We start from the raw sequence: 25,541 nt of genomic DNA, 5'->3' as shown, positions 1-25,541 counted from the left end.
AAAGTAATCTATACATTGAATAGATATTTAAATTATCCAATATAGACTAAAAGGGTTTATAGCTTATAGTAACTCTAGTTTAGTTGTGAAACAGCCCTCCTGTGTATTAAATAAAATGCACGAGTGATTCAACATGTACACAGGCTTAGACAACCTTAGTTCAATAACTGGAAACATTTGCAGAATAAGATCTATAATATATAACAATAGTAGACTTATAATAGAATGTTAATCTAAATAGTAAAGACTAGATTTAATACTAAATTATATAAGACTGTAATGTAAAAATCATTCCTGCTACACTTCCCCTACCTTAAGACTAAAATTAATTAATTAATTTTATCAATACCAATGAAAGCAGGAATATAAATGAAGAAAAAAAATAAAATGACTTGTCGCTTGATCAAATACAGATAATAACAGAACAAATGTGGGTTTACTTATGAATTTAAAACAAAGCTTTAAGTTTTTCTTGCTTAATACCATTATAACAATTGTACTTCCATAAAAATATAAAAAACATTTTTAACATCAATATCACACAAGTATTTCCAGTAAAATATCATTAACATTTTAAACACATTTTTAAAACTTTAGATATAATTATTTCATGAAAATTCCATTATATATTTTTTTTTTAAATCAACATTTCAAAACTGTTCACTGTTCATAATTCCCACAGTGACTGATGTTTTAATTTAAATATTGTTCTTTAAGTTGTCTTGAATTTTTTCCCTGTAACGTTTCGCTCTTCATCAAAGGTGGTTTCTTCATCCCGACAATCGGCTCGCTCGGTGGTTAGGTCTGGGGCCACCTCTGTCTGCTTCCTCTTCTGGCGCAGCCGTTGCCTATGATCTACCTTATAAGGTAGGATGCCCTTAGGATCCATATAATGGATGTTTGGGATGGTCTTGGATGTCAGCTGACCCGGATATTTATGCACTTTAAATAGTCACAGTTGCATTGTGCTTCATGGCCCAGTGCCTCTGGTATGAACTGTGACCGTTGTACGGGCCGGCATCGCACGAATTACACTTCGTTGGTGTCATAGGCCAGTTTGGCCTTTCTTCATGATTGAAGAACGAAACTTCCTTTGACCCCGTCTAGAATATCTAGCGACATTGCAAATCTGTAAATATATAAGAATTATTTAAATACATTAAGTTAAAACATAAACTTTATTCTCTGATCAACCCGAATTATCTCTCAGCCTGGGAGCATGTAAACCTCTGAGCTGGCTCCCATCGTAGAATAAATTCTAGGCAATACTTTGGTCATATTATTTAAAAGAGATAACCATCCCTTTATAAAACACATAAGCACGACATGTCCCTTATAAGAAGCGTTTATTGGAGAGTAAAGATTACAGTGCTAACTTAAGCTTTTCAAGTTTAAAATGATAAATATAATAAGCATCCCAAAATATCTTTACAGAATATAAACTTTATATGAACATAATTAATGGAAGAGTAAAACTATTAGGTTTCCTGAGCTGGACGATTGTAAATATTCAGGATAATTTCCATAGTTGGACCTTAAAGTCCTAGGCATGTCCGTACCACACAGCACCACAAAGCCATAAAATATGTTGATAGAAAAACCATATTAAGTTCCCCTAAATGTTATATGTGATTACAACATTTGCTAATCTTAAATAATTATTTAAAGAGAATTCAGAAATAAAGACTTAGAACCCTTACACGAGTTTATTCATTTGTTTGGGCCATCCAAAGATGGTACAACAACAACAACATACAAAGATTCAAGAACATGTTAATAGTGTGTAATATGTGGGATGAAAAGGCCGTGTTACGTTACTGACTATATGATTATGTCTTAAGGACTCGACTATAGTCAGAGGTCGGGAGGTCTCCGTGGCCGAGAGCAAGCCGGGCTGAGCAACAAGAGTTCCCTCTTAATAAAATCAGGGTTCGCACAGGGCTTGAAAAGTGCTTGAAAACGAGTCCAAGGCTTGAAAAGCCCTTGAACAAAGGTTGGCCTTGAAAAAGTGCTTGAAAAGTGCTTATTTCATGTAAAAAAGCCTTGAAAATGTTTATTTATGCTCAAAATTACTTTTATCATCGCTTTAATTATTTTACTTAAATCGTTCTTAAGGGAAATATTATGAAAATTTATCATAAATTCCTTCGCGCAAAAAAAGTTGAATACGAAATATAAGTTTCGTACACTATTTAGTACGAAACGTTATGTGTACACGTCACAGATTATGTGTACTACGTCAGAGGTTCTCCATTGTGATCAATTTTTGCGAGTGAAAACGCAGGGATGGGGAAGTGTCGTTTCAAACCAGGGTGGTTAACTGAATAAGAGGAGAGAGCTGGAAGAACTGGAAAAGGAAATCAATTCTGTTAAAGACAAAATGTTATAGTAACTGACTGCTGTTCAAATGTAATGAACTAGTCTGTTTGATGTGAGCATAGAAAGAGACAATGTGTTTGTTTGTAATAACTTTTAAATGTAAATACAGTACAGCCAATGCGGAACAAACGTATTTCGCGATCCGCGGCGGCAAGGCGAAACGAGTCGATGCCGCTTCAGTCGTTGAAGCCGCGTCAGTATGCGGCGGCAAGTCGCATTTCGCCGCGAAACTTCGCATCTGTCCGCCGAGGCATGCCGCGATCCGCGACATGATGCCGAGTCGATGCGCATCATGAAATAAAAAATCTTCAATTTTTTAAGTTACATGTAGTTAACAAATTTTGAAAGAACAATTATAATAATAATTAAAATCATAATAAATGTATTGTGCGCGGATTGTCTTAGCATATACATGTGAGCATAGTTAATGTGTCTGGCCAATTAAGTTTGTTTCCCGCCCGTAGTGTATGTATTTCACACATAAACACTGTCACGTAATTATGTTTTCGCACATACAAGTGGTCAAGGCTCCAGCATATGGTGGATTTATGAATTAATTGCATGTTGATTTTGCTATTATATTTAAGCTAAGAAAATTAGCAGCTTGAAGCCACATCAATAATCAAGACGGTGACGACGTATTTGTTGTTTTGTTAATTATCAGCTTATTATAACTATTGTTTGAATATGTGTATGTAAACACGTTTTATTTTGTTCATATTATACAGTTAATATCGCTACTAATTACCCGATAATTCTGTATATTCCAGTTTTAAAGCAAATGCTGGTAAATATTTACGATACACAAACATTCTCGATATTTCCTTAAGTATCAAATACATTTTGGCATGTGTTACTATTTATAGAGATGATGAAATAACGTCTAATCGGTGCTTTTTTTCAACTGAACACGCGATTTACGCTTGACGTGATGTTCATGTATTTATACAACACAAAATACACCCAAACTTTCCAAACGACGTTCTACATGTCTGCATAATTTTCGCGCGCTTTTTATGAAACAGAGGATATTTTAGCACTGTTTATTTGACGCTAGAATTTGCCAAAGGTCGCGTTAGCATTAAAATTCGGAAGTGTGTTTCGGATTACAAATTTAATAATGATAATCGAACGAAACATTAACAGTTGCGCGTAATTAATTCTACGCTTCACATACATGTATGTACATGTAGGTGGATATCTTTTCACTCGATCTGCCGCGTACGTATGCGGCGGATTTACTCCGCGAAATTACGCGAGGTTAATACAGACTCTGCGTCGTTGCGCGGATCGATGCCGATTGCCACGGCGATACGCCGCGTGAACACACGATTCGGCGGCCGCGTACTAATAATCTGGCCGTGGCGTAGCCGCGGATTATGTTTGAGCCGCGTTGGCTGTACTGTACATATGTGACACTCATTGTGTTAAGTATGGATAACCTGTATTTCTATGTAATAACTAGAAATAACATGTATGAGTTATTGTGGAATAAGTGTAATGTGTTTGAGCAAATAAAAAAAATGATATTTACTATGTTAATCTGGTTTGAAAATGCAGTTTTTAAAGGAAACTAACGTACGGTTCTCGGCCTTGAAAATGAAAATTTGGCCTTGAAAAGTCCTTGAAAAGTGCTTGAATTTAGGTTTGAGATTTCTGTTTGAACCATGAAAATGCATATATATCAATTTGGCTAGCAACTGTTAATAGTGGGTAACGCAACAACCCAAGAAAACGCAACACGCAATACAACACGCAAAATCCGGGTCGCCAAGTACTGTGGGCGAGTCCCAGGCCACCAGAACGACGCAATGCAACTCGCCCCACGCAATTGGGGTGACGGACAACAGTCAGTGTAGCAAAGTTGAGACACAACATGTGTCGTGCATTAACACCGACTCATATGCAATATAACCCACAGAATTATATATATAATTACATTATAGTTTATTATTTTCTGCCCAACTGCCTAACCATAACTCCCTGTTGATTGGCGACACAGAGGAGCCGGTGAGACAAGCCCAATGAAAAATGAAGCCTATAGTGAAACCCTTGATGTTTTTGCCCAACTGTGGTTCCCTCAAACCACCGTGATAAACGACCGATTGTAAGAGGATGCACAGGTCCCAATGTGAGTACTAGTATACATTAACAGCTCAGTGAAAGTATATTACTGTAACCAGCCCGACTGACTCTCGGCCAATGTAAATTTTCCGCCACAAAATTGGTGAAAGCAATTTCCCCAGAAATTTACATTCCTTGCAACAGATTTCTCTTTACAACTTCAGTGAGACCATCAAGATAAAAATGGAGCCCCAGAGTATTTAGGTGCACACCATCCGGGCGGAAAAAACCCTGCTCGTCGGCGGAGATGTCCGGCCGCCAGTAGTCCGACTTGCCTGTGGACGACACCTCCACACGACCGAAGCGATTGACTCTCCTCATCTTGCGTCTGTCTTGTAGGTCCCAGCTACCCAGGTCCAGGATGTCGGTCCATATGAGGATTGTCTCAGGCCAGGCATCCCAGAGGTAGCGGATTTCAGCACACATGATGTCTAAGAGGTCCTTAAGGGGAACCTTTAGGTCATTTCCACCAAGATGGATGACAGCAACCTTAGGGGCGTTGTTAAATATCACCGCCATTTCAATTTCCTTGCGCAAATCCCCCCAGCCTGCTCCCCTGTAACAATGCCAAGCAACTTGCTGTTCGAGCCTTGGTACATTTCCCGTCAAATAGAGTTGTGACGCCCAGTATGGATTGGAATCGCCTATTACCCACACATCTAAAAGGAATAAACGATAATGGTACACAAATTATCACAAACGAATATATGGGTGTGTTATTTTCTAACGGATGTAAGATTTGTAGGCAGTAGACTTCCAGCGGCCCAATTCCATAATGGCCTCTGTTGTGACACCCTGTGTTGCTAAGTCTGTTGCCCTGCCAATGTGGAAACTATGTGTTCTGAAATGTGAGCTGGAAAACTCTGTTAAGTAAAGGCACTTCTGAAGTACAGCATTGAATTGGTACCTTGTCACAGCTTTTCCATCTGCATGACAAAAGAAAGGACCCGACACTGCTGTGCGACGTGCCAAAAAACGTTGAATTGCTTCTAGCGGGCAAGGTGGGGAAGGTTCACATGGAATTTTGACCTGTATGGGCAAGCCATGTTGATTAGTTTTAAAAACATTAAGGGTGATAATAAGCTTCCGGGCACTTGTGTCGACCTTTATTGCTGGATACTGTATTCCAGAGTTTGGTGACAAGGGGTAAGACGCCACTAAACCGGGTTTTCCATGATTGTGCTCCAAAAGCTTGTCTTTGAGATGATGAAGTTTGAGCTTGTGAATGGTTTGGGCAGTTCATCTCTGCGTGTGACGCACCACAACTGGAGCAGTGGTGGGCAAACTTACAATTTGGCCAAGAGCATCTGCCTTTGTTAAAATCATTACAAGTGTATCTCGGGTTTGCATTTGATGTGCGAGCGGCATTTTCCCTCAACGAGATGCAGCGCCACCACAGGTCATTGTTGATGCAGCCCCAAGACGCGGGGGTCTGAGCTTGGCGGAGACGGAACTGCTCATCGTACGTCCTCCATGCTGAACCGCCTTGGCGGACTGCACATTCACGGATTGTGTACGCATAGTGAAGTAACTCCGATGTTTTATCAGGAAGAGCCTTCAAGTAGATGGATACAAAAATTAAAAAGGCATCGGTCCACTTTTCAATGGACATGATCTTGTCTTTGCACTCAGACTGTTTGGTTTCTAACTTGCCTTCTGAATTGATGATCAGATAACCCCCTGAGCAAAGAGCATTCAGCTCAATTCCTCCTTTTAGAAGGATTGCCAAGTTAATATACTCTCCACGAATTATTTGTTGTTTAATTTGAATTGGTACGTGGATGGCTAGATCGTCGTTTGAAAGGCGGACTTGCTGCAATGCAGCGGTGTTTGAAATAGCAGGACTGTCGATTAGGGGCTGTTGCATGAAAGGTGTGTTTGTTACGACGGACAGTGTAATGGATGGACGTTCAGGGTGATCAAATGGTGGTAAAGTGTTTCCCACCGAGCCACACCCAGCCGTGTTAATATCTTGCACAATGCCAGACTGAGCAATAATGTGTTCGAAATCGATTACATTGCGATTATTACCCGATTCCCCCGAATCTGTGGGTCCATCGATGGGTGGTAATGCCTCCTGCACCCGGCGTTTCCTACCACGACCTCTGCCCGACATGGTATACGATTACAAGCGATTCAATTTCAAACCAAGAAAATGTGTCTGACTGCAAATGCTCGTTACCGGATGAAGTAATCAGACTGGTTTAAATATGGTCTCTAAATTATTGCTATGGAACAAGATAAGCATCAAACCCGTCAATAACTTTAGACAATGAAAACCGAGGGTTCCGAATGTGATATGTAAACAAATAGATGACGAAACAGCTGAATTGCATAAATAATATAATTTATTCTTAAAGGAATAAATTGCTTTATAATACTGTTTGAAATGACCTCAGTAGAATTTCATTTTACCATTTAATACTCTATGCCATTCTAAATGATGTGTAGGACTTGTCAATATTTTTTTTCAAATATGAGTACTGTTCAAATTGTTTTCGATCAATCAAACTTTGAAAATGTGTTGTTATTTTGTTTTTAACTTTTCTTGTAAAAGAAACGTGTTTTAATTACTTTAATAAATGATAATACATTCAACTAACCATTTTCTAAAATTCTAAATATGTCTTGCATATTTTTACTGCTGTCTTAACTTCTACTAGTGAAATTCTCTTGTAAACATTTGTAAGCAAATTAACAACTACATAACTACCAACAAAATATGTAGGAGATAATTTATATTCTCCCTAGCATAAACATTTTACGACAATCAACAACACTACAACTTTAAATCTGTGAACCAATGAATCCATTTAGGTTAACAGATACAATGTCAAAACTACCTACTAGCAAATAGTCGAGAAATAACTAATACAAAAACGAAGTGCAATTTACAAGCTACTACCTTTATACCGTAATTATAATAAGGTCAAGGTAATTTATATAACCTTTTGACCCCTACAATCAAATAACTGCATCTAATAGAAGTTATCGGTGTAACATTCTAACTTTAAATGCAATTACAAGCTACAATATATTGACTATGTACAGATAGACCACACAATGCAACTTATTGTCAACCAAATCATTATTAAATCAATACAAAAATATGTTTCACCAATCAAACCGACATGTATCAACAGATGAACAAGTCTGAAATAGATAATAAATCTCTCCTTGTATAAACAAGAAATATGCTATCATTATTTCTAATTAACTTAGAAATTTAAAGACAATCTAATAATCACATTATATACACCATTTCTTATATACACTATTTGTTAAACTAAGGAAAGCTATTTACTTTAGCCTAAATTTTCTGAAACTAGAGAGAAAATATTTTCTTTGGCTTAACTATTCTCCCTGCTCTGGTAGTATAAGGATTTTCTATCCTTTAATCATCAACTTTCTGTGTATCTGATTCTAGAATCTCCATAGAATCATCAGGATGTACCTCCTCCTCATTTTCCACAGAACTTAACTCCATATCATGGGGTGGACTTGGAGAAAGACAAGGTTTTAATTGATCTACATGGACCACCAGTATTTTCTCGGAATGGACATGTTGGATCTGATAGGTGACATCAGTTACCTTTCTCAATACTTGATATGGCCCTACCCACCCTAAACCTAATTTTACTTTTGCATTTGGTGGATACCAGCGCCATACCATGTCATTTTCTTGAAATGTTCTGGGGTTTAAACCCCTGGCATATGCTTTATTTTGTCTTTCAGCTGCTCGCTGTAGGTTTTCAGCAACCTTTTCATAGGCATTTTTCATTGTATTTCGGAGCCATATCACATACTGTGAAGGACAAGTAAAGTTGCTGGGACTTTCTCTTGTACTATACATAATGTCAGTAGGCAGCAGTAATTCTCTACCAAACATAAGTAAATTATGTGAACATTTAGTGCTCTCATGAACAGATGAGCGATAAGCCAACATTATGAAAGGTAAATGGTCATCCCAGTCATTTCTAGTTTCATTCACAAACATTGCCAGAAGTGATTGAATTGTTCTATTATGTCTCTCTACCATTCCATCTGATTTTGGATTGTATGGAACTGTTCTGTTTTTTTCAATGCCCAGTAATTTACAAGTATGTGCAAATAGATGAGACTCAAACTCTGGACCTTGATCGGTATCTATGATAGAAGGAACTCCGAATCTACATATGAAATTTGTAACTAGCCTGTCAGCTACTGTAATGGCTGTATGATCAGGCAAAGGATATGCCTCTGTGTATTTCGTGAAATAATCACGGACTACCATAATATATGTCATACCATTGGTTGTTGTAGGTAAGGGACCCATTATGTCTATGGCTATCCTATCTAATGGTTGGTAAGATATGTCCTGTTTCAAAGGAGATTTACCCATACCAGGCCCAGGTTTGCGCCTTTCACAAGTTTCACACTCAGCGACCAAGCGTCTTGTGTCAGCATTCAAATTTGGCCAATAAAATCTTTGTCTGATACGAGCAATAGTTCTATCTCTACCCAAATGTCCTGCAGTTCTGTTTTTGTGCAAAGAATCGAAAATCTCAGACCTAAGCTTCTGCGGCAAGATCAAACGTTTGTTATTACAGTCTACTCTATACAAAACATTGCCTTTGAACTGTAAGCCATCCCACAAACTCCACAAAGTTCTGTTATGCCGTATAACAAAGAAAACAAAGAGTTAATTCAAAATTTCTACTTTTACTTTCATTTTCAGTTTCCTTATCAATTCTATTACAACAAAAGCATATATTCATAAATATCATATGCAATCAACAATAAAATATCAGTACCTGCATCTTATTCTGTAGTTATGTTTCTTGTTTAATAATAATGTTAAATAATTTACCTTGACCGGATGTTAACTTTTCATATCAATATTCCAAACTGAAACTTGTTTATTTTTGAAACCGCTATTTATACTTTTTCGGACGTGACGTCAATGACACGTGACGACCGTTAAAGTAAAAATATCTACCAATGAACGTTATATGAAATGGCGGATTTAATGAATGAATGAGATGCAAGCGTTAACAACAATATTATACAAATACAATGACAAAAACGTAAGTTAAGCAATAGACATCGGTTGAAATACATAAATATGATGTTTATGCATATTGTGAATAACAAGTTATTTTAATAATAAGCATTTTAATTTAATAACGAGCGTTTGTTTACGTTACGCTTTGTATAACAGAATGGGTGGGTTAACGGCCTAGCAGTACCCTCACCTTTCTAAGAATTGTCCCAATTCTTGTGAACAACAGATCAATTATAAGGTAAGTATACTATTTTTAAATTACATAAATTACTTTGACATAAAAATTTATTTGAATAAATGTTGCAATATATATTATATAAAAACAACCTGTCAACATTTATGATTTCACATAATATTTACATGAACACCATGACCTTATGACAAAACATTGATAATGTTATTATCCGAAATTTGTTTTATGATATTACATGAACAAAATAACTTTCTGACAAAACATTGATTCTGTTATGAAAAAAAAAAACAACATAAAATGTTGTAATGACAAATACTTCCATGAAATGTACAACATGTATTTATATCATTTTACCTTACACTTTATGACTAATGTGACTGTTCTAATACACAAGAACAACATTATAATAAATTGAATATAGACTATGTCAATATGACACATACATTCAAGATAAAGAAAACAAAGCAACTTTATGTTTATCAGAGATATTCATATATTATGTTTGATGAACTATAAATTTATATTTGAAATAAAATTAACCTATAATTAGTTTCATACATATACATTTGAAATAAGAGCAATACATACCTATAGTCTAAACAACAAGAAGCACATAGTCTGTTTTATTTACACTTTGTATTTTGACTCAAAGTTTGTATTTTCTGCTCACTGTTTTTATTTCGTAAAGGTACCCGTCATTTACGAAGCTGCTCGACTCTACGGTCTCGGCGATCAGGGTCCTTGCCCGATTAGAAAGTTCCTGTAATTTTGCCCGCGCATTGTCCAGCGACTTCATCTCCTCGTCTGTCGTACATGGTTTGTTTTTTTTCTTTTCAAGAATGTCTGCTTGTTCATTTTTTCTCTTCTTTCCTCTGTTTGTTGATTTGTCTCCATCAATGTCTTTTATCATTTCTTCCTTATTCTTCTTTTGTTCTTCTTTTCCTTTCATATATCTTTCTTCTTCCTTATTTTTCTGTTCTTCTCCATTCATAGCTTTTTCTTCTTTTCTTCATTCTTCCTTTTTCGCTCTTCTAATATTATTATCTCCTCTGTTTTATTTTTCTGCTCCTCTTTTTCCTTCTTTACTTTGTCTTCTTTCTTCTTCTGTTCGTCTTTCGTTTCTTCTTCTTTCTTCTTCCGCTCTTCTGCTTTTTTCTTCCGCTCTTTTCTTCCTGCTTTACTTTTTCTTCCTTCTTCTGTTCTTCTTTCATTTCTCCCTCCTTCCTTTTTTGCTCTTCTTCTTCCTTCTTTACTTTTTCTTCCTTCTTCTGGACAGTATTTCAAACATAAAATAATAAAAATAAATATTTGTTTTTCAACCGTTTAAAAAAAATAATTTGGGGGGGGGGGGGTGGGGGGTAAAGTGTGAGGGTGTGGTGGTCATTTGTGAGACAATCTTAAAAAAAATATATATATATAGGGGGGGGGGGAATTCGGGTCATGATTAACATGTCTCTCTTTTCTCTTTTCATTCAAATATATTTGAGTTTCTTTCAAACGCCAGCTGGTTACAACCACAACAATCAATTAAACTTTGAAGAATAATTAATTTATGCTTCTTTCAACAGAAATCATTACGTTTAGATATATGAACAAAATAATACAATGAATTAACCTGAATAACCAAAGTTCTTTGTGCTGTAACCAATTATGTAACGATTATTCGTATCAATTTCATTTCTTTTTATGTAAGCTTTTGCATCGTCAAAACAATTAAATAACATTTATGATTATTTTGTCTTCGATGCGATTTCTCGCGTGGAGATTTATAGACGCCATCATGAAAACTACGACCAACTTTCGGTATCGGTCTCTTTACGGCAAATTTTTTGTTTTCTTACATTGTTGCCAAATTGCCCATATGATACTGACTTGACAGTTTACTTTTATTACCGGTGATGACATTATAAGTGTTCACTCAGACTAAAGACATTTTCAGAAAATCACAGTTAACTAAACTAAACTTCTGTACTGTCGAATATATACAAACAAAATTCCTACTTACCCGAAGAAAAGACATTATTTAGAGTACTTTTCGTTTTGACAGGTACCGGCAAAAATAGTAAACAGTCTGCGACGGAAGTTGTAAATGAAAATGCCGAAAAGGATTTATGACTAAGTTACAAAAAGTTAAAGTGGAAGCAAACACAACAAGGAGCGAGGCATGGTATTGTAATGCGCATGGACGGGTTAGAGGGTTAGGGTTAGGTTTCACCTGATCCTGTTTTATTAGCTACTAGTAGTAGAAACTTATTAGACTTGTTAGACTACTACTACTAATAATAAAAGATGCCTTTCCTACTGCGGTAAAATTTTAGTACTACTGCCAACACTAATAAAAAGATGCTTTCGCTAAACGGTGCTTGTTCATTTGGCGGACAATGGTGTTCCATGTGTGAGGAATTATGCCGTTATTGCATAGCTGATTGTATTTCCTGCCTTTAAAATGCTCGAACGAATATGAACTCTGGATGTTTGGTTTCAATAAATTAAAGCAGATTACACGATTGAAGCACAATTTGATACCTATGACGAGAATTCAGTTTAGTGCTACTTTTAAAATAACTATATAAAATATATAGTTTCCGGTTATGTAGTATTATGAATAAATATTTACGAGATATCGCTGTTCTTTTTTACAAATGATATTATTATGCCCCCCTTCGAAAAAGAGGGGGTATATTGCTTTGCTCATGTCGGTCGGTCGGTTGAAACTTGATAGGTAGATTGATCAGGACTCGCAGATGACCCCTATTGATTTTCAGGTCACTGGTCACTGGGTCAAAGGTCAAGGTCACATTGACAAAAAACATACTCACACAATGGCTGTCACTACAACGTAGAGCCCATATGCGGGGCATGCATGTTTTACAAACAGCCCTTGTTTTTAATTAAATTTGTCTGCGCAGTGATGAGCATTTAAAAGCTATTGGAGTGGTTCGATTGCGCTTCAGCTTTACATCAAGTCTTATCTAGCCGCAAATTGAACCTTTCTGAAAGGCGCTTATACAGTCAATCGTCTGATAATGCTGACGTACCGGCGTTCGCGGGAGATACGTGTCTGTGTTATTTTAATTATAGAATACAAATAATTATGGGATAATAAAGTGATCAGCCTAAATTAACTAAACATCATGCCAATGATCCAGATGCGAAAGCTTCATTCTATTAAAACGGTGTACAGGGGGAAAAGCCGGCGAACAGTACATGTCACTGAGAAGTGGGGCAGTAAGCAAAAGCTTGGAACGCAATCACATGAACTTGCAGAAGTTCAGATTGAGAATGAGAATCCAGAAACAAACTTAATTGCTAACTGTGCTACAAGTAGCAGTTCAGTATCAGACGTAGATACTTTGGTTACATTTGGTTAGTAAACAACAACCTAATTGGTGCATTGATTGAGATTAATTCAAGCCTCCGTCCAAGGCCGGCTCTAGTCACATGTCAGCTGTCCTTGGTTTATGGGTGTCTGTGATCATATATATCTATTCACAAAGTAATGTTTCCAAAACCAATGATACAGTATTAAGGAAAGTTTAAAAATCTGAAGTTAATTATTATTCCAGACTTGATATTTGGATAATTTTTTAGCTCAGCGTTTTTCGGAGAAAACCATTATTATTGTCATAGCCAGCTCGTCGTCTGACGTTGGCCATCCGCGTCGTGCTAAAACCTTAACATTGGCTCTAAAATCAAAGTGATTCCACCTACAACTTTGAAACTTCATATGTAGATGCACCTTGATGAGATCTACACGCCACACCCATTTTGGGGTCACTAGGTCAACGGTCAAGGTCACTGTAACATTTAAAAAAAAATCTGACAAGCTTTCATTTATTCAAAACTGCACCCGTAGCCGAGTGTGGCACCCGTTATGCATTGCTCTTGTTTTTAATTCCCAGCATAGTCACACAACTTCTGACACAGGGCTCTTGCTACACTTTGGGGGATTGGGGCCGGGGCCCTTAGAGGGGGGAATTTTGCGTTTTTTTGGGCGAAAAGGGGAATTTTAGAAGATCTTATCACCAACCATTCAACACTTAAAATTGCTATATTTTAATGTAATTAACATAAATATACATGTAATCAAAGGTTCATAGCACGATGCCAGCTGCCAACATAGGTATTAAAGTAAAAAAAAAAATTTTTTTTTTTGGAGGGGGGAATTTTTAGTTGAAATAGGGAAAAAAAAGTATATTATTTTAAGGGGGGAATGGGGCCAAATTTCGGCCCCAAAAACGGCCAAACTAGGGCTTTGTGACATTACCTTATAAGATCACACAGCTAGTATAAATATATCCTCCAATTACCTTCAGTCAAGCGGTTAAGGAAACAAATAAAATAATTTCTGAATTAATTCAAACATTGCCGCAATAAACAATGTACCTCAAACAATTTATTTCATTCCCATTAAATCCATGTAAAAATTGTTTATTTACAGCATGTTAAACTACGCAAAGTCGATAGTTCCATGCACATCCGCAAATAATATATACTACACGCGTTGTCTACCTTGAGTCAAAAGGTTACATTAGAAAAGCTCTAGTACTCGATTGCAATAGGCATGATGTCAATTAAACTAAGAAAATTCGAATCACTGAACAAATTTAGAGAAACTGAAAGATAATTTAACTTTTTTATAACTTCTATTTACCATTTAACAAGTTTCTGTTTTATCGGTAGATCTTCTGTGACAAAAAGTGCTCAAGAATTGGAAAAAACAAAAACGTTCGCAATTTGTTCAAATAAAATTTTGGCATATATGTTGCTATTAAAAGATTTGATAAAAATATCAAATCGAGACAGGGTATACCCACTGAACATGTGGATAAGGGATGTCACCTATTTTCGTGATGTACCTGCAAAGATTTTTCCATGCAACATTTTCTGGGAATAACTATTAAGCTAAGCTAACTTTGATGACCTGATTATATTACGAATTGATAATCATGGCAGTGATGCTCCCGAACAATACCCCATCAAAAAGTCCCTTAAAAATGATTTTTAATCCTCCAGCAATAGATTGTTTCTGATGCATTCAGTAGATGTCAACCGGTACCTGTGATGTTCAAAATGGTCCTTAAATCGTTTTCTATGGAAACAGGCGTGAAGAAGTTCAGGGCCTTTTCAGTCCCTACTGCAATCACTGAGCTTCCGTTGGCATCCATTCCTATCCCACCAAAATGGTACCCAGCTTCCGTTGGCATCCATTCCTATCCCACAAAAATGGTACCCAACCGAGTTCAAAACTGCAGACTGTAAAAATACAGGTCAAATTGAAGAGTTATAGCTGCCTTCTATTATTTTAGTTATTTGTACAAAACATTACAATTATAACTTATTTTAATGACAAAGCTAAGCTAACGGCTTCTAATTGAATAATTTCGCTTCATCGTATGATTTTTTTTCCAAGATTAAGCATTTGCTATTGTCTGCACAATAATTATTCAGTTACGTGAATTTTAAATTCTAATTACACACAAATTTGGGTTTCATACCCAAATCATTCATATTAATAGACCAGTTCTAAGTATTACTTGCATAAACAGATGGGACATCACAATAATACGACTTGCTTACTTTGCGTATCAGACAAAACAAAAATTAACAAATATAGCGATATTTAAAGTACAGTATTAACAAAAAAATGTTTAATATATCAATCAATTTACTTCATTTTAAGATAAATTATCATCCAGGTAATTGGGTGTTGAGAAAGAAGTCCGGAAATTATGCTGTTGTGTTTTACATGAAATGACTCACGTCCTCTTAAATTGTCTATTATGGTGATATTATTCTGAATAGTGCAGTGTAAAATAAGTTAGCCTTCAACATTGAAATACCGTCTGTGTTAATGGTATGCTTCAATTTTGTTAATGTTCTTTTCAAACAACATACTGAAATTAATGTAAAATACAACTGTACAACAATTATTCAGAATATTGTTATAATTATAATTTTAACTGTATACTAAGGACAATTAATTACACGCCCGGAAATCATCGTTGAATAAACTGCAGATTTAGCATATGGTTACCATATTTAAAAAGCTACAGATCAATTTAGCACATCTACTTCTATTGTGTCATTGTGTCATACATACTATGCAAAATGATATATGCAAATTCTTAAAAATCAAGATAATATATATATATATATATATATATATATATATATATATATATATATATATAATACTGTATCTGATATAACTCGCATCTGTTGTTTGACAACTTCTTTAATATCGGCCTTCTGGTGTGGTTTGTGGCGGATTTTTTCAGCTTCTTCTGTTAGCTGCTTTTTTGTATGCTCATCAAGGTTTCGCCAGGCTTCGGACGTTTCCTTGAAGAACTCTTTCTTATCCTTTCAACCTGCTATTAAGACTTTATTTTATCTTAAAGTGTTTTTCTTCAATTTTGTGAAAGCGCATGTTTCAGGTGTTGAGCCCCAACAATGTTTAATGCGCAAAAATTTACAGTAAATTTTATGGTATCGAAGCCAGACTCGAGTGTATTCTCATCAGTGCAAGCTTTCTACGTGCATTAACATTGAATTTAGTCAAATATTGATACCTGAAATCATTGTCATTAAAGGCCCAGATAAAGATAAGCATTCAAATATAATAAACGGTAATTGATTGTATATTGATATATATATTACTTTTATTATTACGCAAAGGTTTTCATTCTGATGAACTGCACTTTTCCTACATACGTTGCGTAAGCAAGTTCACTAAAGATTTTTTTAACATTCTACATATATGGAACTAACAATATGTTTGCCACATTTTATCCATACATGTTTTTCGTATTGTATGTTCTTTACTTACAAAACAAGTGGAGTCTATTAGTAATATTTGTAATATACATAACATATACTTTTGATTTCAAACGTTAAATTACAACGACATTACCTTGTTTTTGAGTGCTCACGAACATGGCGTATGCATTTGGCCCGCTCTTGTAGACTCTTTTTCTATGGTATTATTTGAACGTACTTTTATTACCTGATGAGTTGGTGTTTTTCATTTTTGACCTCTAAAAGCGATGTTAAATTTGTATGACTATAAAAACTACATATCCATGAAATTAATACTATTTAAGGATTACCAAGTATAACTCGTTTACAAACATCCCTACATGTGTAACTAGTAAAATTAGTTACTAGTATTTTCTATTTGCACGGACCTGCCCCTTTTGAAAGGTAATACAACTAGATGACCCTAGGCCCTACGAGACACAACTGAGAAATAAAGTGAAACGGTCAAATTAAGAATAATAAAGTACATATTTTTTAAGTTGATTTCTATGGGAAATACAAATCTTCACACAACCCGCATTGGAACTTCTGCTGTAAATAAAATATCATTCTTCTTTATGTCCTTATTCTGTATACCATTTGCTTGAAAAATATATTTTTAGAGGTTGCACAGTATTTTAATATTTCATGTTTGTTTGAGATCAAGATACATGAATTATAGATATTCCACTACCAATCAGGTATCATTTTCCCTCTGTAAGGTTTAAGTTTATTGTGATGAACTATTTTTAGCGCATCTATTTTTTGAAAAAAAATTATGAGCTATTGTCATCACCTTGGCGTCGGCGTCCGGTTAAGTTTTGCGTTTAGGTCCACTTTTTTCAGAAAGTATCAATGCTATTGCATTCAAACTTGGTACACTTACTTCCTATCATGAGGGGACTGGGCAGGCAAAGTTAGATAACTCTGGCGTGCATTTTGACAGAATTATGTGCCCTTTTTATACTTAGAAAATTGAAAATTTTGGTTAAGTTTTGTGTTTAGGTCCATTTTATTCCTTAAGTATCAAAGCTATTGCTTTCATACTTGCAACACTTATTAACTATAATAAGGGGACTGTGCAGGCAAAGTGATGTAACTCTGACTGGCATTTGGACGGAATTATGTGCCCTTTATACTTAGAACATTGAAAATTTGGTTAAGTTTTGTGTTTTGGTCCACTGTACCCTTAAAGTATCATAGATATTGCTTTCATACTTGGAACACTCGCAAACTATCATAAGGGGACAGTAAAAGGACAAGTTGCATAACTCTGGTTGTCATTTTTACAGAATTATGGCCCTTTTTTGACTTAGTTACTTTGAATATATGGTTGAATTTTGTGTTTCGATCCACTTGACTTCTAAAGTATCAAGGCTATTGCTTTCAAACTTCAAATACTTTCATGCTATCATGAGATTACTGTACCTGGCAAGTTGAATTTTACCTTGACCTTTGAATGACCTTGACTCTCAAGGTCAAATTATTAAATTTTGCTAAGATTGCCATAACTTCTTTATTTATGATTAGATTTGATTGATACTTTGATAAAACAACTCTTACCTGACATACCACAATAGACTCCATCCTAACCATCCCCCATGCCCTCCCCCCCCCAGACCCCCCCCCAATTTTTTTTTGTTTTTTTGTTTAAGAACATCTCACAAATGACCACCACACCTTCACAATATACCCCCCACCCCATCCCCCCCCCATTTTTTTTTGAAACGGTTAAAAAACACAAATATTTATTTTTATTATTTTATTTTTGAAATACCGTCCAACCATAGCACCCAAGAATCCCCCCCACCCCCCACCCCGAAAACAATAATTTTTTTTTTTGGCATTTTCTTTGCCGCATTTTTGGAAGAAAATGTAATAAATGACCACACACCCACACTATACACCCCTCTTCACTCCACCCCTCCCTCCTTTGTGATTGAAATTGAGAGTCCCTTCACCTTTAAAAAGAAAATAGATGAGCGGTCTGCACCCGCAAGGCGGTGCTCTTGTTGATTTGTTTCTTGGCCCTGTTTTTATTCGGTAAAGAATATCGTTTACTTTATTGATAACCTTACATGGATCCGTCCAAGGTCTAAGAAATTTGCTACTAAGTCCCTTCTTTCTTACTGGATTAAAAATACCATACCAAATCATATTCTTTATAATTTTTATACGCCCGTTTTTAAAAACGGGACGTATTATAGTTTCACCCCGGGCGGGCGGCGTCCACAGCAGTGTCCGCTCTCTAATTCAAATAGTTTTCATCTGATCTTCACCAAACTTGGTCAGAAGTTTTGTCTAGACAATATCTAGGTCAAGTTGGAATATGGGTCATGCCGGGTCAAAAACTAGGTCACGGGGTCACTTAGTGCATTTCAAGGATTAAGCATGGTGTCCGCTCTCTAATTGAAGTAGTTTTCATCTGATCTTCACCTAATTTGGTCAGAAGTTGTGTCTAGATGATATGTAGGTCAAGTTCAAATATGGGTCATGCCGGGTCAAAAACGAGGTCGCAAGGTCACATAGTGCATTTCAAGCATTTAGCATGGTGTCCGCTCATTAATTGAAGTAGTGTTCATCTGATCTTCACCAAATTTAGTCAGATGTTACATCTAAATGATATCAAGGTCAAGTTCAAATATTAATGTTATCTCAAGCCATTTCATACACCTTGTGTAATCTATTTTCTAAATCTGTGACATATTGTGCTTTTGAATGTTCCGTTTCAGCTTCATCTTTTTCAGTGCTTCCATATATCATGTCAACCGGTAACCTTATTTCTCTACCAAGATGTAACATTGATGGTGAAAATTCTGTAGATGACTGGACAGATGACCTGTAGGCCATGAGTACTAAATCAATGTGTTTATCCCAGTCATCTTGATTTGAAGAAACATAAGGTGAGGGCATGTTGATAATGGTAGAATTGTGCTTTTCTATAAAACCATTTCATTGAGGATGAAAGGGAGAAGATCTTGTCTTTTCTATGCCTTATAGTTGTATTACTTCTAAAAATAATTTTAACTCAAAACTTTTTCCTTGGTCAGTGTGACATAATAATGGACATCCCCATTTACTTATATACTTGTTAACTAGTGTTTTGGCAACTGTACTAGATTCTAAATTCTCTTTAGGATAACACTCAGTCCATTTACTAAATAAATCTCCTACTACAATCATGTATCTTTTTCCACTTTAAGTTTTTACAAAGGGCCCCATGAAATCAATAGCAATCTTTTCATTTGGATAACCAACATTATATGTGGTCAAAGGAGCTTTAGGTTCCCGCAAAGTACCTCTTCTACTATTGCAAACATCACAAGTCTTACACCAGTTTTCCACATCTTTTCTCAAAGCAAACCAGAAATAACAATCTCTAACCTTCCTTAGAGTATTCTTTACACCTAAATGAGCTGCTGTTTTATTGCTGTGTAACTGTTTAAGTACATCATCTCTATGTGACCTTGGTATCAAAATTAATAACTTAAACTTCTCCTTGTAATTTGCATCTTCCCATTTCAGAGCAGCGAGCCGCCACCGGGAGGAGCAAGTCTGGACGGGCGCACCACCGTTGCGGCATCTTCAAGCGGGCTGTGGTTAACACAGTCAAACACCTGACCTCCACCCATGGGCTCACCAAGGGCTCCGAGGAATACCTCCATCACAAAAGCCAGTTGACGAAGGTAAGTGTTACATTGTGTTGATGTGTATTTCGTATTCAATATGTTTAAACATTATACACACTTTGATGCAATTGTTTATAACACGTTCAGTTAAATGCCATGGTAAACTTTTCAGATGTAGGCACGGAAGCAACCGGCCACCACATTGGCGTTGGCGTAGAGGTCCACATCTGGGTCCACCTCTAGGTCAAGAACCGGATCCAGGTCCTCATCCGGCCTTTCGTCTTCATTTCCTTTTCCTTTTCTTCCGCTTCTTGAGCCAGCGCCTTTGCCGCCTTCACCCCCAGCCTTTACATCAGCCGTCACCCCAGCATCTGTTCGGCCCTGCTTTCCGCCATCAGAAGAGGTCTACACGGCTATCCAGCAGTGGATGGCGTGCCTCCCGAACCGAAAGAAAGTATACTTGGACCCTGGCATTCGGAAGACTTCTTTGCAGGTATCCGGCAGCAGGCCCAGCAGAGGTAAGTTTCTGTAATATTAGCTGACATTTGTGTAATATGACTTCATGTTCGCAAATGTTTGGCTATTGATGTTTATTAGTGCGAAAGTTAACAATTATAAAATCGCGTTTTATATTTGTTCCTTTTCAGATCAACCCAGAAGCCCTACCAGCGGTTTCGGTGGCTTAACGCACAGAAGGCCGCCGCATACCCTAACTCGGAGCTACCCACCGTGAAGATCGTCAAGAAGTGCGCCACGGCGCCGAACTGAGCCAGGGCTTTAGTTCGTACCCCTGCTAGTGGACAACGCACCTGCCCCCACCCACTTCCCGTCCGTGTGGTCCAGGACCCGTGGTCGTACCCTTGGTCATACTTGTCGTCCCGGCTGGACAAAGATACCAATTGTAAGAAATTGTAAGTTAAGCCAATGATTTCATTACGTTATTATCAATTCGCATTGCAGATTTCATAACAAATATCAATAAATCTTTAACGGGAAAAATAGCAACGTATTCAGAGTTTAAAAAATCATATATGATATCATGTTTAATTCATTTGCAACAGGTCACGGAGTCATCGTCATTGTCCCCAGCTTCCACAGACTGGTCAAACTCAGACCTGAAGATCACGACAGACTGGAGCCAGGACGACGTTTTTCTGCCTCTACCTAAATTTACGCTACGCCTGTCCTCCATTAACGAGGAGGTCCAGCAGGTCCAGCAGGCCCTGAACACGTCGTCCTCGTCGCGGCCACGGACCACCAGGACGCGAGTCTTATCAACCGAGACTGGCGAGATTTGCGAGGTCTTTGCCGACAAAATCACACAGTCTGCCAACACGGGTAGAAATGTGTCTATTGTAGCTGTATGCACTAAGCTTACAGCTGCGATGGCCAGACTCACGTATCAGCAAATCCGTGAGAAGGTGCGCAACTTGGTTAAGTCATATGTTGTATATATTGAAGTGTAGTTTTGCACAGAAATAACTGTTAACATCATGTTTTGTGTCTTCATTGTATGTATCTTTCAATTGTGCTTTATATACCAATTCAATTGCATGTTGTAAAATACAGTTTTATTTGCATGTTTTGTAATGCTAGTAGTAGTAGCAGTAGCAGTAGTAGTAGTATGTTAATTTTTGCTTAATAAAATATAATTAAACTTTATTTTACTTTTGTTATGCTGCACACAAAACATATTGTCTGTAAAGGCATTGCGTGCAGACTGTTTGTAAATAAAAATCCAAAATATTTTTTTATAAAAAAAACTGTTGTCAGAGATGATGATGATGATGATGAGGGTGGTGATGAAACGTGTTGAAAGTCTTTTTGGGCATTAATCATGATAATGATACTGCAAAAATATAAATAATAACATGTTGTCGACGATGAATATGATGATGATGCAGATGAGGATCATGAGGTGAAGAACCGTGTTTAAAGACTATTTAAACATTAATCATTATGATGATACTGGTGTAATAACAAACAAATAGACGTAGAGAAATTATTAGTTTCCTATGCATATAAATTTTGACAGCTGTGACCTACTTAATAAACAACCAGTTTTATACCCTTTTTCACCGGTAATAAGACAATTTTAGGCTTTGTAGAGAATTCCAGACTATTAACTGTGCTATTAAAAAAAACAATATATATAATATATATATACTTAAAAACGCCCACATATTGGGTCTATCTTCCTATACCTAATTATCGGGTCCAAGCAGAAAGACTGGTGTTATAGGCATACCAAAGTTAAAATCACATAGGTATACTTTCAAAGACTGGTGTTATAGGCATACCAAAGTTAAAATCACATAGGTATACTTTCATTATAGTATGTATTCCTTTATACATCAGTTTAAGCTGACAGTTTTTACAAATATACATACCCCTACATATTGGGTCTGACCTAATAATTCAAAAATATTTATTGGGTCTACGACCCAATATTAATGTCTATAAGCGAAAAGATTTTTCAAACACAAAAGTGTTTTGAGCTAAGCGAAAAGACTTCAAACACAAAAGTGTGAACTATTTAAGTTAGTGAGTGACTGACTGTGTACAATTTGATGACTTTTCTATAAAAAAAATTAGCCTGTGCAGACTGCACAGGCTAATGAGGGACAACACTTTACGCACAATTGACTAACCATTATGTTTATTTTTTTTAAAAATAGCCTGTGCAGTCAGCCTGTGCGGACTGCATAGGCTAATCCAGGACGACACTTCACGCACAATTATAATGCCTAACCCTCATGTTTTATTTAAAAAATCGCCTGTGCAGTCAGCCTGTGCGAACTGCACAGACCTAATTCGGGACAACACTTTCCAGACAATTATGACTTTGCAGCTCCATAACTTTTTAACGGCTCAAGATTTCTAAACAAATCAAACGGATTCGTGCTCAGCGTGGTGAATTCTTACAGATTGACACATTCAATTATTTTATTTCGAGATTAAGTTGTTTGACTGAAAGAAAACAATAGCGGGGTATAATACAAATTCTGACAATGGTGGAGCCGGTAGGGGACATATTGCTTTGCAATAGTCTTGTTTACTTAAATCACTTATAAACTAAAAACATGTATGCCATTTTTAGTCAGATCATTCACATTCACATAATTGTATGAGCTATACTACTTGTTTAAATGTCGGCATTTGTTTAATGCTTTGATTAAGGTAACAGTGCAACTTCACTTTTTTTACTTATGTAGTGTATTGAAACTTCTTACATGTTTTTGGGGCTGTCATGTGACATCACTTCCCTAGTGGAATAACTGTGACTTTCAATTTAGCAGAATTATGTCCCTTTTCATACTTGTATATATTTACTACATATAATGAAGTGAAAATGTCACACATGTGTTCAGAGATCTTTATGAACATTCACTGATTGCAGAACAGCCTATAAACATGATAATGCCTTCTACTGTAAAAGTTGCCTGCAAGTTGACTTTCACTTACAAGTTTGCATACAATATGTGTATATCTCTGTTACTACTACAGATATTGAATTGAAACTTCACGAAGTCATTGGGTTTATCATGCAAGCTTTGTTTGTTTGTTTTATTTGTGCATACATGTCGAGCAATTTACAATTCGATGCAATCAAGGCAATAAATAACTTATTGATTGCATTATTATCATATTCAGAAACATGCATTACATGAATGGTGCCATTTATCACAGATCCAAATAAGATTACGACATGATGTATACACAGGATAACCCGTAAAGCTTAGACATGTAAAAATGAAAAAGCTTATTTCCAATGGGGTCCCTGGATTTAGTCGAACAGATCTTCTAAGTGTCTATAAATATATCGTTTTTTCAGTTTTTAATATAGAATCGACATGATCCTACACATTATTTCTTCTACAAATTAAGTGAATCTTTCAAAAGTTTACATGATAATACACTGACACAAATAAATAACATAAAAATAATGAATTACATAACATAAAACAAATCTAAAAGTAAAAATACATGGAATTCTCGTCTACCTTCATATCATTTAATAGATGTGTCTTAACAAGTTTCTTAAAAGTAAATTTCGATTCGATGGACTTTATATTATCGGGTAATGCATTCCAATCCGTAATACTATTGTAGTAAAATGAAGAACTATTAAAGCCATCAACTTGAGGTACATAAAAATTAAATCGGGATATATTCCCATACTGATGGACATCTGTACATTTGACAAAATTGTCTTTCATATAGCTTGGACATTTATTGTAGAAAATCTTATGGATGTGGTTTATTTATTATTCCCAGTATTATACTTTGTTGAATTGTCCAACAAATTATATCTCTAATTGACATGCAGATCAAGTATTAGGCTGCAGTTTTGCTCGTTGAATTGTCCAACAAATTATATATCTAATTAACATGCAGATCAAGTATTAGGCTGCATTTTTAGCTCGTTGAATTGTCCAACAAATTATATCTCTAATTGACATGCAGATCAAGTATTAGCATGATTAGGCTGATTTTTTAGTTCGTTGAATTGTCCAACAAATTATATCTCTAATTGACATGCAGATCAAGTATTAGGCTGCATTTTTAGCTCGTTGAATTGTCCAACAAATTATATCTCTAATTGACATGCAGATCAAGTATTAGGTTGCATTTTTAGCTCGTTGAATTGTTCAACAAATTATATCTCTAATTGACATGCAGATCAAGTATTTGGCTGCATTTTTAGCTCGTTGAATTGTTCAACAAATTATATGTCTAATTGACATGCAGATCAAGTATTAGCATGATTAGGCTGCATTTTTAGCTCGTCTGTTTTCGAAGCCAGCTCGTCGTCCGGCGTCTGCCGTGCTTGAAACTTAACATTGGCTCTAAAAACAAAGTGCTTTTGTGTAGCTTAAATGCAGCCACTGTTTTCAAAGTAAATTCAATTCAACTTAATTAATTGGTTAAAGATGGAAATCTTGTTATCTTACATTGTCACAATTCTTGTTTTAATTGATAAAGTTTCAACTTAAGTTTACATAGACTATATATACATGCTACATATATTCAACATCTAATATGTCTTTGTGGTCATTATAACAGGTAACTGACAGAGCATGTACATTATAGTTTCAAAGTGGAAGAAAAGTCAAGCCTTTGGAACTGTTAACTAAGTGGTTTCTGTTTGATGAAAAATGCCTTGTGCGATGATCTCATAATCTCTGTGATTTTGATGTGATTAACTCGTGTAGATACTTTTTTATCATAAATATTTTAGTAAGTTGTGCATAACCACCTCAGAATTCTATGACAAAATGAACAAGACAATCATACTTGAGAAAATTATGACTTTCTGTTTCTTATTACCTGTCACTTTATGTTTACATCAAACTGATAGTATTATCACTAT

The 25,541-nt window shown here is 36.0% G+C and overlaps 1 protein-coding gene across 4 annotated transcripts in view; it reads left to right on the top strand.

Annotated features, from left to right (window-relative positions):
• The window catches only part of LOC127872964 (EF-hand calcium-binding domain-containing protein 11-like), an 87,414-nt gene extending 65,587 nt beyond the window's left edge, over nucleotides 1–21,827 (top strand). Inside the window, exons 1-7 of one of the 4 annotated variants that reach the window (XR_008045859.1) lie at nucleotides 8,591–9,785; nucleotides 10,429–10,556; nucleotides 19,286–19,441; nucleotides 20,064–20,224; nucleotides 20,340–20,685; nucleotides 20,815–21,068; nucleotides 21,229–21,827. The gene's annotated coding sequence lies outside the window, so the exon portion shown is untranslated. Of the gene's footprint in view, nucleotides 1–8,590; nucleotides 9,786–10,428; nucleotides 10,882–11,622; nucleotides 11,944–19,285; nucleotides 19,442–20,063; nucleotides 20,225–20,339; nucleotides 20,686–20,814; nucleotides 21,079–21,228 lie in introns of those variants that run through there. The other 3 variants (XR_008045857.1, XR_008045858.1, XM_052416489.1) reach the window with 3 other exon arrangements.
• Nucleotides 21,828–25,541: the final 3,714 nt, after the last annotated feature.

The sequence above is a fragment of the Dreissena polymorpha genome, chromosome 3 (genome assembly GCF_020536995.1).
Source record: "Dreissena polymorpha isolate Duluth1 chromosome 3, UMN_Dpol_1.0, whole genome shotgun sequence".
NCBI lineage: Eukaryota > Metazoa > Mollusca > Bivalvia > Myida > Dreissenidae > Dreissena > Dreissena polymorpha.
The sequence above is the reverse complement of the archived record's forward strand: the minus strand, read 5'-3'. Positions and strand labels throughout refer to the sequence as shown.